The following is a 15444-nucleotide window of genomic DNA, read 5'->3' on the forward strand; positions in this document are numbered from 1 at the left end:
TCCGTGTCAGCCTCCTAAATGTCCCTGACTCAACTTTATTTTTCGATACATCCATGCAGCGCGAAGTGCGTGGAATCCCGGATCATCTACGTTCGACGGAAATCCCAAAAATATTTTCAAGTAAGTTCAGGCATATTGACTCTGAGAAAATGTTTTACACGGACGGATCGCGAATTGAAGAAGCGACAGGGTTTGGTATGTTCAACAATAATGTTTCGGCCTCATTTAGGCTTCAAGAACCTGCATCTGTTTATATAGCAGAGCTAGCAGCAGTTCATTATAGTTTGAGTGTAATCGTCACATTAATTCCAAACCATTATTTCCTCTTCACAGATAGTCTGAGTGCAATTGAAGCCATTCGCTCAAACATGACTGGCAAGACTGAACCGTTTTTCCTGGGCAAAATAAAACAGTGCCTGAACGACATATTGAACAATAATTATCTAATCACTATAGTCTGGGTCCCGGCTCATTGCTCCATTCCTGGCAATGAAAGAGCCGATATTTTAGCCAAACGTGGTGCTATTGAGGGTGAAATTTATGAGAGACCAATTGCTTTCAACGAATTCTATAGCTCGTCTCGCCAAAGAACACTTGCCAGCTGGCAAGCTTCTTGGGATAAAGATGATCTGGGTCGGTGGATGCACTCAATTATTCCGAAAATATCGACAAAGGCATGGTTCAGGGGACTGGATGTGAGTAGAGATTTCATTCGTGTGATGTCCAGACTCATGTCCAATCACTACACGTTAGATGCACATCTCCTTCGAATTGGGCTCTCCGAGACTAATCATTGTGCTTGTGGCGAAGGTTATCGAGATATTGATCATGTCGTTTGGACATGCGTGGAGTATCGTGATGTCAGATCTCAACTAATAAATTATTTGCGTACCCAAGGTAGACTATCCAAAATCCCAGTTCGAGACATTCTTGCTTGTCGTGACCTTTCATACATGAAACTTATTTATCATTTCATAAAGAAAACTGGAGTTTCAATTTAATAAAGGCCCCTTTCAAGACTTAGTTCTGATCCCAGCTGCGTCCATGAGTTCAACCAATAGCTAAATAAAAATAAAAATAATGTAATGATACAAACAAACTCGAAACAGTTTATGAAATTATTAACAAAATGTCTGAAAATAACAGCTTATTTTATAATTTATAGAAGTTAATCGTTTGGTTCAAATAATATTTCCGAGTAGATTTCATAATTAATGACGAGTTACCTAAGATGATATTTAAGTAATAAGAGAATATGTTTTAATAAATGCAAAACGTTGTGACTATGTTAGAATTAAATTAGGATAAGAATATTATGTAAAAGTGATGCTACGGCGAAGAAAAACTTACGTAAACTGCCTTAAGAAATAAACGTATTTATGAAAATATATATATATATATATATATATATATATATATATATATATATATATATATATATATATATATATATATATATATATATATATATATATATATATATATATATATATATATCAGTTCAAATTGGTACTCAGAGAGAAAAGTCTAATTTTTTATATTTCACTTTTTGTAAACCGGTATAAAATCTGTACTTTGATTTAAATCATTATGCGAACACAAAAATCTTTACAATACAGATAAATCTGTATAAATGGCATCTATGGCACTGCATTTTGTTTTTAAAAGGGCTAATGTTTATATATTAACAATTCCTTTTTTGTTTTGATTTAAAGTTCACTAAATTAACTGCACAGTAAAATTTTAAATTGAAAACTTAATCGTTCCCTAACTGGTTTTAAAAGTCTTCTAAAAACTTGAGAAGTCCTGAGGATAAATCGTCGAAATGCTATGTCAAAATTCAAGCACAATTCTATGGGACCACAACCCGGATTTACCGAAATTGTACATCGTGGCCAGATCGTTCTGAAATTAGTTTGGATGGTCTCCAAACAGCTTGTGGAGACCAGTAGATGTTTTTTGACACGTTGATGCCACATCAATATTCGAAATCAATTCAATGGGATCATAATCCGGATTGACCGAAATTCGATATTATAGTCAGATCATCTCCTTGAGTGGTTCTATGATTTCAGTGCAGTTTTATAAAGTATATTGACCATTAGTTCATTGATGATATTGTTCTTGAGAATAGTTTCGCGAAGTTTCCCACAAAAACATTTATGAGGTTTTGTGATCGGTTACAACACCCTCGGGGAAGGTTTACCAGACAATAAGTTTATTTAGTTTTATGAGTTCTAGTAAGTCCTTCATATTTTATACAATTTTTGGATTAGTCCCAAACCTATATTAAATTTTATGTACCAAATACTTCTAACGGCAGAACAGACATACCCCAACGCGATCTGGAATAACTCCGGTGTTTTTGAACCGCTGCAGTTTCGCATGAGTTAGCACGAACTAGTGAAATGTCAGGACTTTGCTTTGACAGTCAAGTCCCTTAAGAAATAGGAATACTTATAGCACCATAGTATACAAGGAAGAACAAGGATGTAAAGATGAAGTGAGACGAGACAAGGGTCATTTTAAGTAAGCAGAAGGCTTCTCGCATCTAAACTTTTACCTTCTACCAGAGAAGTCGAACTTAGGCTTCTCAGTGATGCGAATCATCCGAGTCTCTGATATGTCAGAGAGTAAAGGTAAATGTCGTTTACCATTTACTATCCGCACCGGATCGCGCCGTTATTTTATAGTTTGGGTAGAATTTTTTTTTTGGCTGGAAAATTGAAATGGATCTTCACATGAACAAGGTAACCAGTCTATAAGAGAGCACATCTCATCAACTGGTCAGCTCTCATTCAGTAAAAACCATTCAAGCGAAGAGGTTGTGTTTCGATTGTACTGGCTCGTGAGTTAACGGCTGACACCGAGACAATTCTAAGCTTCAGGTAGTTAAACTGCCCATAGCAAACGTAATATTCGGGGCGTTTCCCGACTGGAAAGCTAGCAACGAAGGCCATCCCGTTCATACGCACAGAGGTGTAGAAACACAGAGGTGCGAGAGCATAGAAGTGACGAGTCACAGAGGTGCCATCGCATAAAGGTGCGAAGACGAAGGGGTGCAAAGGCACAAAGGTGCTAAAGCAACCCAGTGCTGATCTACCAGGTACCAGAATTTGTACGCTGCGTAGGATCAAAAGAGACGGCATATATCGCGAGGTGCTACACTGCAAGCATCGCATTTGATCGCCACCAAGAGCAAAAGCACTGTACCTGGGGTCAGGTACAGGCAGCACAGCAAGTGCAGTGGTGTTCACAACGACGGCAGAGCAACTGAGATAGCAGTAAACGACAGAAGACTGCCAATTGGAAACAGCAGAAGACTGCCAATTGGAAATCGTTGGAAGAGCTTCACGTCGTTCTTCACGATAAAGGAACAGAGACATCAGCTACAAGGTAGATTTAATTTAATTTATTTTTTATTTCTTATATCTGAAATTTTACTAAACATAAGTTTTTATTTTGGTATTATTAATTTACAAAAAAATTTAATGTAATGGATGATCTTATGGAAGATCATCCGAATCCGATTCCGGATACTAGTAAGAGTTTAAATACTCCGAGGGCTAAACATTATCCACAGGGTACCACTGGGCCATGGATAGTCTATCTTCGAAAAAAAGAAAAGATTTTAAATTTGATGCAAATTACCAAGGATTTGACATCACATTTCTCCGAAGTTAAAGAAATATGTAAAGTTAATAGAGATAAAATTCGAGTTGTTGTCAATGACTTGAAACAGGCGAACGAAATTGTAACCTGTAAATTATTTTCTGTTGAATATCGAGTTTACATTCCATCGAAGGAGGTGGAAATTGACGGTGTCGTGACTGAAGCAAGTCTGACGGCCGATGATTTACTTAAAAATGGAGTTGGTCGTTTTAAAAACTCCATGCTTGAGGGAGTTAAGATACTCGAGTGCAAGCAATTGTACTCAGCATCTATTGTCGATGGAAAAAAGTCGTATCGTCCCTCAGATTCGTTTCGTGTAACATTTGCCGGATCTGCGTTGCCTAGCCATGTCTATATCGATAAAATTCGTCTTCCTGTTCGGCTTTTCGTACCGCATGTTATGAATTGCACGAACTGTAAAAAATTCGGGCATACAGCTACTTACTGTAGTAATAAGTCCAAATGTATCAAATGTCAAGGGCCTCATAAGGATAATCTTTGCGATAAAAATGTTGAAAAATGTGTTTATTGTGGGGAGAGACCTCATGATGATCTTTCAGTATGCGCTGCATTTAAGTTGCGTAAAGACAAAATGAAGCTTTCTTTAAAAGCACGGTCTAAGCGCACATATGCAGAAATGCTTAAAACGGTCATACATGTCTCCCCCTTGGAAACCGAAAACGGTTTTTCAAATCTTATGGAGCCAGAGGAATCTGACTCCGACGGAAATAGTGAAGATACCTCGTTTGTCACTCCTCAAGGGTCTGTTAAGAGGAGATTAACAAACCACAAAATACCTAAAAAGACACCTAAAATTACATCTTCAAAAAAAGATCCCCGTGTTAAAGCTAAAAAGCCAAATTTAAAACCAAAAACTGTGCCTCCTGGTTTGTCAAATTCACAAACCAATCCAGAAACTAGCTCAAGGAAAGACAATAATCCAGTGGGCTCCGTTTCACATTCACCAACAGGATTACTTAAGTTTTCGGAAATTGTAGAATGGATTTTCGCAGCATTCAATATTTCTGAACCTCTAAAGACTATCATAACGGCATTCCTTCCAATAGCTAGAACTTTTTTGAAACAGTTATCAGCTCAATGGCCAGTTCTTTCAGGTTTTGTATCATTTGATGGATAATTTATCATCCGCCGCAAATGATTCAATCACTGTCCTGCAGTGGAATTGTCGAAGCATCATGCCAAAACTTGATTCATTTAAAGTTTTGTTGCATAGTCAAAAATGTGATGTATTTACTTTGTGCGAAACATGGCTTACATCAAACATAGCCTTAAGTTTTAATGACTTTAACATTATACGTCTCGATAGAGACTCTCCGTATGGTGGAGTGCTTTTAGGAATTAAGAAATGTTATTCCTTTTATAGATTAAATATTCCTTCGACTTCTAGTATAGAAGTTGTTGCTTGTCAAATAAACATTAAAGGAAAGGACATTTGCATTGCTTCAGTATATATTCCTCCAAGAGCTCAAGTTGGACAACGACAGCTTAATGAAATTGTCGAAGCCCTTCCTGCTCCACGTTTGATTTTAGGAGATTTCAATTCGCACGGAATGATGTGGGGTTCCGTTTACAATGATAGCAGATCATCCTTAATATATAATATTTGCGACAATTTTAGCATGACGGTACTAAATATGGGTAGCATGACACGGATCCCAAGACCTCCTGCACGTCCAAGTGCATTAGATTTATCTCTTTGCTCGACTTCAATTCGACTAGATTGCACCTGGAAAGTATTTCCTGATTTACACGGTAGCGATCATTTACCAATCATCATCTCAATTAGCAGTAACAAAGGCATTGCTAATTCAGTTAATATTCCATATGATTTGACAAAAAATATTGACTGGATTAAATACCAAAGTAATATTTCAAGTGCCTTAACTTCAATGGAAGAGCTCCCCCCACTTGAAGAATATGACTTCCTCGTTTGTTCGATTCTGGAGGCCGCAGAACAAGCCCAAACCAAACGATTTCTTGGTCCATCGTCTAACAGAAGGCCTCCAAACCCTTGGTGGGACAAAGAGTGCTCAGATGCTAAGCACGCGAAACAAAATGCCTTCAAGACGTTTTTAAAACGAGGAGGAGGAACTCCTCAGAATTTTGAAAAATTCTTGACTTTAGAAACCAAGTACAAGAGCATACTTCGGGCCAAGAAATGTAGCTATTGGAGACATTTTGTCGAAGGTTTGTCAAGAGAAACCTCAATGAGCACTCTTTGGAATACGGCCAGACGAATGAGGAATCGTAACGTAGGAAATGAGAGTGAGGAATACTCGAACCGATGGATATTTGATTTTGCGAGGAAAGTTTGTCCAGATTCTGTTCCTACGCATAGCATTATTAGGGAATCTTTTTCAAATAATGGTTCCATTGATAGCCCCTTTTCTATGATGGAATTTTCCATAGCACTCATGTCTTGTAACAATAACGCTCCTGGGTTGGACAGAATTAAATTCAACTTGGTGAAGAATCTGCCCGACCTCGCAAAAAGACGTTTGTTGGAATTGTTCAACAAGCTTCTTGAGCAAAATATTGTTCCACCTGACTGGAGGCAAGTGAAAGTTATCGCCATTCAAAAGCCGGGGAAACCAGCTTCCAATCACAACTCATATAGACCCATCGCGATGTTGTCCTGTATCAGAAAATTGTTCGAAAAAATTATTCTACGACGTCTCGACACTTGGGTCGAGACGAACGGTTTGTTGTCAGATACTCAGTTTGGCTTCCGTAGAAATAAAGGGACGAATGATTGCCTTGCATTACTTTCGTCTGACATCCAAATTGCCTTCGCTCAAAAGCAACAAATGGCATCTGTATTTTTAGACATTAAAGGAGCATTTGATTCAGTTTCCATTGATGTTCTTTCAGACAAGCTTCACCAACATGGACTCCCAGCGGTTATAAATAATTATTTGCACAACCTTTTGTCAGAGAAACGCATGCATTTTTCACATGGCGATTTGGTAACATTCAGAATTAGCTACATGGGTCTACCGCAAGGCTCTTGCCTCAGTCCGCTCCTCTATAATTTTTACGTAAATGACATTGACAGCTGTCTAGTATCCCCATGTACACTAAGACAATTGGCAGATGATGGCGTAGTTTCAGTTACTGGACCCAAAGCTATTGATCTGCATAAACCATTGCAAGATACCTTAGATAACTTGTCCGATTGGGCTGTTCATCTTGGTATCGAATTCTCTGCGGAGAAAACAGAGTTAGTCGTCTTTTCAAGAAAGCATGATCCCGCGCAGCTTCAGCTCCATATGATGGGAAGAATGATCCAACAGGTTTTGACTTTCAAATACCTCGGGGTGTGGTTTGATTCCAAATGCACGTGGGGAGGACACATTAGGTTTCTGATAACAAAATGCCAACAAAGAGTAAATTTTCTTCGAACAATAACCGGATCTTGGTGGGGTGCTCATCCGGAAGATCTAATAAAATTGTATCAGACAACGATACTTTCAGTGATGGAATATGGATGCGTTTGCTTTCGTTCCGCTGCAAACTCTCATATTATCAAATTAGAGCGAATTCAATATCGTTGTTTGCGAATTGCTTTAGGCTGCATGCATTCGACACATACAATGAGTCTTGAAGTTCTGGCGGGAGTTCTTCCATTGAAGGATCGTTTTTGGGAGCTTTCGACGCGACTGCTAATAAGATGCGAGGTACTGAATCCCCTAGTTATTAATAACTTCGAAAGGCTAGTTGAGCTTCAATCTCAAACAAGATTCATGACTGTATATTTTAACCATATGTCACAGGAAATCAACCCTTCAAGATATATTCCTATCCGTGTCAGCCTCCTAAATGTCCCTGACTCAACTTTATTTTTCGACACATCCATGCAGCGCGAAGTGCGTGGAATTCCGGAACACCTACGCTCGTTGGAAATCCCAAAAATATTTACAAGTAAGTTCAGGCATATCGACTCTGAGAAAATGTTTTACACGGACGGATCGCGAATTGAAGAAGCGACAGGGTTTGGTATGTTCAACAATAATGTTTCGGTCTCCTTTAGGCTTCAAGAACCTGCATCTGTTTATATAGCAGAGTTAGCAGCAGTTCATTATAGTTTGAGTATAATCGTCACATTATCTCCAAATCATTATTTTCTTTTCACAGATAGTCTGAGTGCAATTGAAGCCATTCGCTCAAAGGCTGCTGGCAAAAATGAACCTTTTTTCTTGGGCAAAATAAAACAGTGCCTGAACGTCATATTGAATAATAATTATCAAATCACAATAGTTTGGGTTCCGGCTCATTGCTCCATTCCAGGCAATGAAAGAGCCGATATTTTAGCCAAACGTGGTGCTATTGAGGGTGAAATTTATGAGAGACCAATTGCTTTCAATGAATTCTATAGCGCGTCTCGCCAAAGAACACTTGCCAGCTGGCAAGCTTCTTGGGATAAAGATGATCTGGGTCGGTGGATGCACTCAATTATTCCTAAAATATCGACAAAGGCATGGTTCAGGGGACTGGATGTGAGTAGAGATTTCATTCGTGTGATGTCCAGACTCATGTCCAATCACTACACGTTAGATGCACATCTCCTTCGAATTGGACTTTCCGAGACTAATCATTGTGCTTGTGGCGAAGGTTACCGCGATATTGACCATGTTGTTTGGACATGCGTGGAGTATCGTGATGTCAGATCTCAACTAATAAATTCCTTGCGTACCCAAGGTAGACTATCCAATGTCCCAGTTCGCGACATTCTTGCTTGTCGTGACGTTCCTTACATGAAACTTCTTTATTATTTCATTAAGTCCATTGGAGTTCCAATTTAAATTTTATTTTATGTTAGATTGTTTTCTCTTCCATGAGCTCAACCAATAGCCAGCTATCTTATATTAAATAAAAGTGATGAACTGATACAAACAAACCTGAAATAGTTATAAGATCATGTACAAAATAAATGTATTTCATTTAATGTAATTTATAATAGCAACTCGCTTGATAAAAACAGTGTTTAGATTAACTAATGAATACCAACATACTAATAGGATATTCGAAATGTATTAGGTTTAAAGTACTATGTATTGTAGATGCCACGGCGAAGAAAAACTTATGTATATTGCCTATGAAATAAACGTATTTATGAAAAAAAAAAAAAAACTGGTCAGCTCGCTCAACAAACTTAAACCCTGTGGGAAACCTTCGGGGATCCTAGCACGCAGTACATGAGGGTAAGCAGTATGCTACTGTCCATGAGATTGAGAAAGTTGTTCTACAAATGTTACAAAGAATGGTTCAAAATTCACTAATTGTCCTTATCAATACTATTTTCCTACTATTGATTTCCCCTGCGGTCCATCGGTCACTCTTGGGGTGCTTCGATGCACACGTGAAAATACTATGCTCACTTTTTCGGCATATATTGCAAGCGGATGAATGAATGTTATGAAAATATGAATGCATACATGCATGCAATTTTAAATTATGCATCAACTAGTGTGAGACGCTCACCGTCTGGTGGCGGGGGCGATAGACTGATAAGAAACAATCGCATTGGACCGGTGCTGAACCTACACTCGCTTCTATCGTTGCTTCGATATGTTTTGGTGTGGAGCTAAGGCTTTTCACGGAAAATCTGCTATTGCCCATACCCATATCCGTGCATTATAAACAGTAAGCACAATATAAGAACATCAAATATTTGCCTGATTATATTAGGTAGTGGGAAACACAAAAAACTACAGGCTTGCAAATTAGCATCCAGTAGAACTTGGTACCCAAGATTGAAACGACGACGAAGCTTATTTGTAAGTCAGAAACGTTCTTCGCCCTGTAGATATTTTTCTAGTTTCTGTAAATTTTTTTCCTTCGATTTCACAAGATTTTCCATTCCAAGGAAGACAACTTTTAAATGCCAGAGCCAACCACCAGTTGGGAAACGCGATGGAAGTGTTATATTGATCAGGTTTTACCGAACAGGTTTATGCAGAATGGAGTTGAAAAATCAAATCTACTTCACTAGTAGGCTTCGTTTAGGTTGTACTCCGAGTGGCATAGAGAAGCAAAGTAATTTTCCAAACCATGTGCAACACGCAAAAGACGATGTTGCTTAGAAGGAATTGAAATTCTCAAGGCTGAGTCGTTGTTCTTGATAGAAGGAATGCCGATCTTATTCGTAGGTTCTACCTCTGCTGCGTGGTACTAATTAAAATCAATTTTTTAATGAATAGTTAGGCTAATTCTTCATATAACTGATGATAACTTTTCCTGTCTATTCAAATTTTTTAAATTTATATGCCTTAAAAACGGTAATGAATCTATCTTAAATATCTTTCAACAAAAACTAACACAACTTGTCAAGCTTTCGCTCCCTTTTCTTCAGTTGTTACTGTTTATGATTCTATGAAATAATTATTTTTGCAAGTGCTAATAGCAACTTTACAGGTTTATTCCTTGTTAAACTCAATAGCATTAAGTTGCTAAAGCTTTTAAAGCCTAATTAAAAGAGGAACTGGAAACAGAGTTTTGATATAATCAAATTATGAACTATCTAAAATGTCTGTACGTTTGTATATGAAATAGCAGCAATTCATATTTACCGCTAACTGGTCAACATTTTAACAACGTTTTTTAGACGCATTTAGTATGGTATGCTATTAACTAAATGACATTTCTGTATGAGATGCGATAATTTTTAGTTTCGTTTTGATAAGTGCAATGGGGTTTTATAATGTTTGCGGTTTTTCCTTGTTTTTTTTCAGATTTCGGCCAGATAAAACATTGCTCGAACAACGCGCTTATGCTGAGCGTCGCACGACAATCGATATAAGCTTCTCATATAAGGGTTCATGTTCATCTTGCTGCTATTTGACTTATTCGTCGACATCGCCGACATGTTTGGACGGTGCGGATCGATTTCAGCCAATATCAGCATTGATCGTTATCTTCGACCTACGGTGTACGAGTTTTTCGAGTAGCCGATTAGAGTATCTATTCGAAGAGGTAAAAACCGAATTGATAGTTTGGTGTGTGAGCGCAAATTATGTGTATTCTTATACCTAAATTCTCTCTCAGATTTCACGAAACTTTGCATACAAAAAAAACTGTTTCTTTCACTAAATGGAACAAACATAAAAAAATCGAAAACAAATTGAGTATTTAAATATCAGTATTAGATAGTAGGAGAGAGTGTTCGGTTACCGGCACCCTTTTCTTTTAAGCTTATAACTTCTGACTAAATGCACATTATGTGGACATATATACATAAATGGAAAGCTAAAGTCCTTACCTAACAACTGAATAAGAAACTAAGTTGATTCAATCGATTGAAAAAAATTATTATCAATTTAGTAAAGTGATAAATTTTGGCCATTTCAAAAAAGGTGTTCGGTTACCGGCACCCAAAAAAATTTCGCTAAAAATGGAAGAATATAAGTAAAAACTGAAATTATTCAAAGAAAAAACGAAATTTATTCTTTTCGAAGGCGTTTTGGACAAAAATCTTCATTATCTGTGTTGATTAGGCCGATCTTCCACTGGCTTCGCTGGACTGTTTACGTTGCTGCAGTCGAATTTATTGGCTTCTTATCCACTAAGCAACATTCAATGGCATTAATCAGTGCATTAAAGTTCATTTTCCTTGACTTGGACGATTTGTTTGAAGTCACCATGGCTAACAGAACCAGAGAACCAATGTTTTTACTTATATGACGGATGTATTGCAGCCGTCATATCACCAGAGATGCCAGGTAATATAATAAGTTTAGCTGGCAAAAAGAAAAGATCGCGCCAATTTTCAAAAGTCTGTAATTTCAGACGAATTTCTGCAAACAATCCAAGTTTCAAAAGTCTGTAAAAGTCTTTAGGCGAAAAAAGGTTTACATGTCAACTAACTAATTCGATAATTTTCAGACAAATTAGCAGACTGCATATCACTGATAATTTTTGGCGATTTGTCGAAGAAAATGGGAGGCTGGCAACCGAACACTTCGGGGTACCGCTAACCTTTTGACAGACATTTTGGTAGACATTTTGAAAATGACGAGAAAAAACTTTGGTTCCAACAAGACGGCGCTCCGTGCCACATAGCCAACGCTACGATCGATCTTCTGCGGACAGTCTTCGAAGATCGAATTATCAGTCGAAATTCGGATGTCGTTTGGCCGCCTCGGAGCTGTGATTTGACGCCGTTAGACTATTATCTTTGGGGGGCTGTCAAAGATAAGTGTTTTGTGGACAAGCCAGAGACAATTCAAGCTTTGAAGAACAACAATCGTGCAGCCATAGCTGAAATAAAGCTACATACAATCGAAAATGTATTAAAAAACTGGACCGACCGTATGGCGTAGTGCAAGGCCAGCCGAGGCAGCCATTTGAATGAAATTATATTCTACAACTAATCGGAAGGATTGTACTTTAATATGAAAAAATAAATTTTGAAATCGGATGAACCGTTTGTGTTTTATTGCATGTTTAAAAAAAGGGTCCGCCATGTCCCTGTATACCATTCGACTCAGCTCGACCAGATCGGTTTTTTTAGCGCTCAATTTCTCGTATATGGCTGGGCCGATTTCAACAAGCTTAAGCTCATTTGATTGATTTTATTGGCCATTTTTGGTATAAGAGAAGTAAACGACATAACTAATTTCTTTTTTTTCTTCAACGGCTGAACCGATTTGAACAAGCTTCGGCGCTTTTGAGCAATATTATTGAATCGTGTATCATGGTGATAAAATATATGTCGATTCCGGAGATATAAAGATATAAATGATATAACCGAACAACACGCTTTTTTTCTCTCTCTGCTCAATTTTATCGTAGATGGCTTAACTGATTTCATCCAGCTTAGACTCGTTCGGAGACTACAACTGGTTCATTAAACATATTTGAAGTTCAAATAGCTGTCACTTACGGTTTCGAAGATATAATCGTAAAAGAGATGTAAACGTCAAGTCTCATTACCGCTCAATTTTCTCGGATATGGATGAGTCGATTCCAATAATTTTAGGCTCGTTCAAGCTTTATGCGTTTTGAATCGAGTGGTTGACACTTCAAGTTTTGGTATTATAATCGTACAAATGACATCCGCATCCACATAATTAATTCACAAAGTGACCCATACTCATTTCAAAATATATCATTGCTTATACACTTGGTTTAAGAAATATTGCCGAGTATTTGACATAATATTGAAATATACTTTTGTGAACTACCCGTATCAATCTGAATGAATTTGTGAAAAAATGAGCCCAAATAGAATAGGTTTTTGTTTTTAGATCTGATTATTACTTTTTGAGTTATACAATTTTTTATGTCAAAATTTGCAAATCTGTCACAATTGATATTAAATACAAAATATATTTTAAAACATAGTTACCTAATCCTAACACGTATCCAACAGGCCATAAATGAAACAAATCCGTTCGCATTTAACGGAGATATTGATATTTTTCTGTATATGTTTCGTAATTTTCCTCCTTATCCCAGAAGTAGGTGTTTTGTTTTGAACGTTACCTGATCAATCGATGTTAGGAAACCATGTTAAACGCGTTATTCAATGCTGTTGTATGCGATGTTTTCTAAGTGCTTGAAAGGTTGTGTAAATCTTTTTCAGGACATTTTACCACTACTCGATTTAGCATGGTTCATTTCTGGCAACATAATCGTTTGAAAATTAATTAGTATGATTTTAGAAGGCTGAAAGTAATATTTTTATACTTCGATCGATTTGAACTGAAAATACCAATGAATTCTAGAAAATAAAACAGATTTCTTTACATCCAATATCCATGCGATATTTTTTACGGTTTTTACCTTTTGCCTTTCTTATAGAGAAAAGGTACTCTATCATCTTATGTTAAAATGAAAGGTCTTAATATCTCATAAAAAACTGCTGATTTTTAATCAGATCACATAGATACACACATAGATTCAAATGGATCAAAATCAAAAATTCCTCGATTTTGTATTTCAATCCAGAGTAATTGATGATTGAAATTTCAAACTGTTACATAAAACGACGATGCAAAAAACTCAAAAAAAAATCTGAATTAGGCTCAAAACTGTTCCGATTTATTAGTGATATATATCAATTGATGGTTAAAAAACAGAATTCCATTGTATCGATCCACATTGGTTCCGGTCGTTCCAGTGGTCAAAATCTCTAAAATGAAGTTCTCCGTTATAGTTCTGTAAATGAAATCGCTAGCTTCTTGCATGGAAATTATTAAATCGTTTTCAACTGTTTTAACAACAGTCACTGGAAAAAAGCACTCAAAAATGTTCAGGAAAATACATATATTCACTGAAATTTCAGTTTTATGTTCAAAATGTATTTATTATACATTGCCATTCTTTCTTACCACAATTTTTGTTGGACGAAATTTTAAAATACTAATAAAAAATTTAAAATGTAAAGGAAAACGTAAATGTTGAATAACAAATAATGAAACTAAATGCTTTTAAAAATAATTAAGATTATTTCATGAATATTATACTGATAATATTCATGCAAAAAAACACATGCGGATTGATTTTTGCCTTTCTCATATAGAAAGGTTATGCAATCACTGTGAAAACTGACTTTTGAACCGAGGTCCGGAGGGCCGACTGTCATATATCATTCGACTCAGTTAGTCGAGTACGAGAAATGTATGTGTGTGTGTGTTTGTATGTGCATATGTGTGTATGTAACGTGTTTTTGCACTAACTTTTCTCGGAAATGGCTGAACCGGTTTCCACAAACTTAGATTCAAATGAAAGTTCTTGTAGTCCCATACAAAATTGCTAAATATTATTTGGATCCGGCTTCCGATTCCGGAATTATGAGATAAAATGTGCAAAAAATTATGAAAATAAGTGCACCAACTTCTTTTGGAGATGGCTGAACTGATTTTCGCAAACTTAGATTCAAATGATAGGTCTTGTGGTCCCATACAAAATTCATGAATATTATTCCGATCCGATTTTCGGTCCCAGAGTTATGGGGTAAAATGTGCAAAAATATTTAAATATGTGTTCTAACTTTTCTCATAGATGGCTCGACCGATTTTCACTATCTTAGGTTCAAATGAAAGGTGGTCTCATACGTAATTCCTGAATTTCATTCTGATCCGACCTCCGGAAATATAGGGTAAAGTATGTTAAACATTTTATACTATCACTGGAAAGGGCGAAAAGCAGTAATAAAATTCTAAATCGACCTCAAATATTCTCCAATTGATAGTTTTTATCAGTAGATGGTCAAACAAACCGATTTCGGTTATTTTTTTAAGGATCGAAGGAAATTATTTTGAAGAATACCACAGTATTACATTATATATATATATATATATATATATATATATATATATATATATATATATATATATATATATATATATATATATATATATATATATATAGTATGATTGATATGAACAAGGCATCATTACACTGCTAGGTGGATTAAAACAGTTTTTTTTATTCAATAATAAAATATAATTTTAAGGCACACTGCTTAAGCTCTAAGATGCCAAGGGTATTTTTTAATCTTATTTAACCACTAACTTAAAAACTAGAATAATATCATTAGGTAATGGCGTATGGGGGTCGAGCTTTCAGCTGGCGATCTGCAGTGCCCGGTGAATTGAATATAGCAAGTCAGTCAGATGGCGTTGGAGAATATCTATATTGGCCGCATCCATCGGTCCGTGTGGGTCCGCGGGAAACACCCCCAGGCTACGCAGGCCCGGCGGGTAGCCCGCATGCTGGTCATCAACTGGAGAGGTCTTCCTTGGTCGA

At 36.7% G+C, this 15444-nt stretch overlaps 1 protein-coding gene across 6 annotated transcripts in view; it reads left to right on the top strand.

Moving 5' to 3' along the window:
- LOC131437818 (diacylglycerol lipase-beta-like) overlaps positions 1-15444 on the top strand; it is a 79223-nt gene that overhangs the window by 31653 nt on the left and 32126 nt on the right. For 5 of the 6 annotated variants that reach the window (XM_058607417.1, XM_058607418.1, XM_058607416.1 and 2 more), the window contains one exon: positions 10425-10665. The exons of the other annotated variant lie outside the window; for it this stretch is intronic. The gene's annotated coding sequence lies outside the window, so the exon portion shown is untranslated. The remainder of the gene's footprint in view (positions 1-10424; positions 10666-15444) is intronic. 6 annotated transcript variants of the gene reach the window in all.

Source organism: Malaya genurostris, chromosome 3 (genome assembly GCF_030247185.1).
Source record: "Malaya genurostris strain Urasoe2022 chromosome 3, Malgen_1.1, whole genome shotgun sequence".
NCBI lineage: Eukaryota > Metazoa > Arthropoda > Insecta > Diptera > Culicidae > Malaya > Malaya genurostris.